The 2920-nt window shown below is 39.5% G+C and overlaps 1 pseudogene; it reads right to left on the bottom strand.

The window, feature by feature from the left end:
* The window catches only part of LOC110287706, a 3149-nt pseudogene extending 1474 nt beyond the window's left edge, over positions 1–1675 (bottom strand).
* Positions 1676–2920: the final 1245 nt, after the last annotated feature.

The raw sequence follows: 2920 nt of genomic DNA, 5'->3' as shown, positions 1-2920 counted from the left end.
GCCCTGAAATACAGAGTACACTTAGCTGTGCCCCTGTTGACAACGTCCACAAGCAGGTGCCCCTGTTGAAGGAGTGTGCTCAAGAGGGGTCTGAGGCAGAGTTTCTCAACCTGTGTTTCAAATATATTTCTTTTCTAAACTAAGAATTATCTCACAAGCTGGACAGCATCTCCCATGTACACCAAAACTTTTAAAAACTTAAATAACATTTTTGGCATACTTTCTCCAATGACCAAATTTCTTAATTTCCAGTCTACCCTCATCCCGAGCCAAAGACATATCAGTACCTTCTTTGCAACAACACATTTCTATTTCTTCTATAATCACTTAACTTGAAATGAATTTATTTTTATTGTCTGTGTATATGTGATGTTTGTATGGTCCTAAATCCTTTATTTTTGAATTTTAAAATCAAGGCCAATTCTGAGACAAAATACACTATGCTGGTTTTTTTTTTTTTTTGAGTGAACTACCAAAAAATATGAAAAACATATTTGGAGAAAATAAAGGGTTCCTGTGAACAGATTCAGTGAGAATGTGTGAGCTTCTGCGTGTAGAAAATAGATGTGCGTGTCACTGCTAGAGGTGCCCTGGGAATGAAGTTTTGGCTTCAATGTCTACGTTGTGCTCAAGGAGCATTTTTACAATCCTTAAGTTACCCCTGGATGCAGCATGATGTAAGGCTGTGTTCCCACTGAAATCCATCAGATTTGGATCCGCATTGTGGGTGAGCAATACAGAAGCACAATCCACATTGTCTCGTTGGGTGGCCTGTAAAATTGTACAAAGAAATACATCTTAAATTCAAGGAAGTCAAGAGAGATGTTTCTACCATTGTACTGAATAGTTTCCCTTAAATAAAACATAGAGTTTCACTTCTGCACATTATCGCTCTCTTTAGACACAAGGTCTTTGAAGAACCCCCAGGCTTGCTTGCCTAACTTTATAATCTCCCCACCACATCTCTTTCCCAGTGGTAGAATTTAAGGNTTCTGCCAACACACCTAGATATGCTAAGGATTCAGGGCTGGGCTGTTTGGTTGCTGCAGTGCAGAGATTAGTTGTTTGGTTTGGACTTTTTTTCTTTTTTTCTTTTTGCCAATGTGACACAAGCTTAACACAGCTGGAAAGATCTTCACTGGAGGAAATGCCTCTATGAAACTGGTCTCTGGGCAACTATATGGACTATTTTTTTTTTTTAATTTAGATGAAAGTAGAAAAGCCCAGATTTTAGGGGTTGGTGCATGCCTGGGACAAAGTCCTCAGCTGTATTAAAAAAAAAAAAAAAAAAAAAAAAAAAAACAGAGGCTGAGCAAGCCTTGGAAAAAGCCATCAAAAAGCTGCATTCTCCTGTCAACTCCAGTTTAGTTCTTCCCTCCAGTTCCTGATTGGAGCTCCTGCCCTGGTTCCCCTTGAGAATGATCTGTGATGTGTAAATGTAAGTCAAATAACCATTTCCTTTCCTGAGTTGTTTTTGGTCAGTGTTTTATCACAGCAACAGAAACCAAACAAGGACAACCTCTAGTCAAGTTCATATCAAAACAGATGGCCAATAGCTACCTTAATCAAGGCTGTGCAGCCTGCATCATCCCAGATGTTAATGCTGGAATTATTTTGTAATAATAGGGTCACCACGTCTGGATGGTTGTGGGCGTATGCATAATGCAGTGAAGTCCTGCAAATGGAAAGGATATTTAGGGACATTCCCAAATGCTAAATAAGAGCCCCATCTCCTTTAAACACCACATACTATGAAGCTAATTTTCTTCTGATGTAAGAAAATAACTGGAATTGCCTTATTTATTTATGACTACTCAAATGTTCATTTACTGTGCTAGGGATATATTGTATGGCTGTCTCTGCATAAGGCAGGTGTTCTCTCATGACCTTCATCCCTGCACAAAGAATCATAGAAAAGTTCCCAGTAAGTTGATCTCAGCATGAATTCAAATCCTACTCTAATATCTGGTACTCAGTAGTGACTACTTGGGGTTTCTATGAGCTCCATGACTCCATGTCCCGATCCAAAGAATGGAGATTAAGCATAGCTGTTATCTTACCCGGGGCTGCTGTGAGGCTTCAGTTGGGATGGGCAAGAACTCTGCTAGAACATTACAAGCATTTACAGCTCCTGAGAGTTCAGCATTTGCTCATCATGATAATGATTTCTCTTCCTTGTTATAACAAACACAACATTTCAGTGAAGGTAAAACAGGATTCTATCAACAGTACACATATAAAACTTTCATATTCCAATGGAGTACTACTCAGATATTAAAAACAATGAATTTATTAAATTCTTGGGCAAATGGATGTATCTGGAAGATATCATCCTTAGTGAAGTAACCCAATCACCAAAGAAGGCTTGTGAGGACTCACAATGTGGCAGAAAAGAACTGTAAAGTGGAGATTTCTCTGACCACCCCACACTTAGTTCTGCATATGTGGGACACAGGAAAGTGAGAGGAAGACAATGTCAGTCCCTTCACATGTGTATCAATGCACAAAAACATGTACATATGATGAGAACCGGGGTTTGTGGTGGCGGGGGACTGTGTCATTGTTCCAGTTCAAAATGTCTTTGTTTGATCCATTAGCAAAAATGAGTCATATTGATCTAAGATTTTGTAGTGTTTTTTTGCATTTAAGTTGAAAATTTATCTTATGATAAATTTTTCANTGTTGTATATTAGTGTTAATGGCCCTTATCTTAAGACAAATATAGGGGTTCCGGGACTCCGCCAAACTTAGGAACTTAGTCTGCACAGGTGAGAGTGTGCACCACAGAAGCTGACAGCTTCTGTGACCTGACAAAGCAACACAGGTTCTGGGAAAGGTCCTGTTTTGGGCCTTCATATTTGGCCAGGAGGAGGTCCAAACGCCAGATATCTGTGCACCTTCCCTGTAAGAGGAGAGCTTG

This window comes from Mus caroli, unplaced genomic scaffold (genome assembly GCF_900094665.2).
Source record: "Mus caroli unplaced genomic scaffold, CAROLI_EIJ_v1.1 scaffold_20051_U1_1, whole genome shotgun sequence".
Lineage (NCBI taxonomy): Eukaryota > Metazoa > Chordata > Mammalia > Rodentia > Muridae > Mus > Mus caroli.
This window is presented reverse-complemented; position numbering and strand designations above follow the sequence as displayed.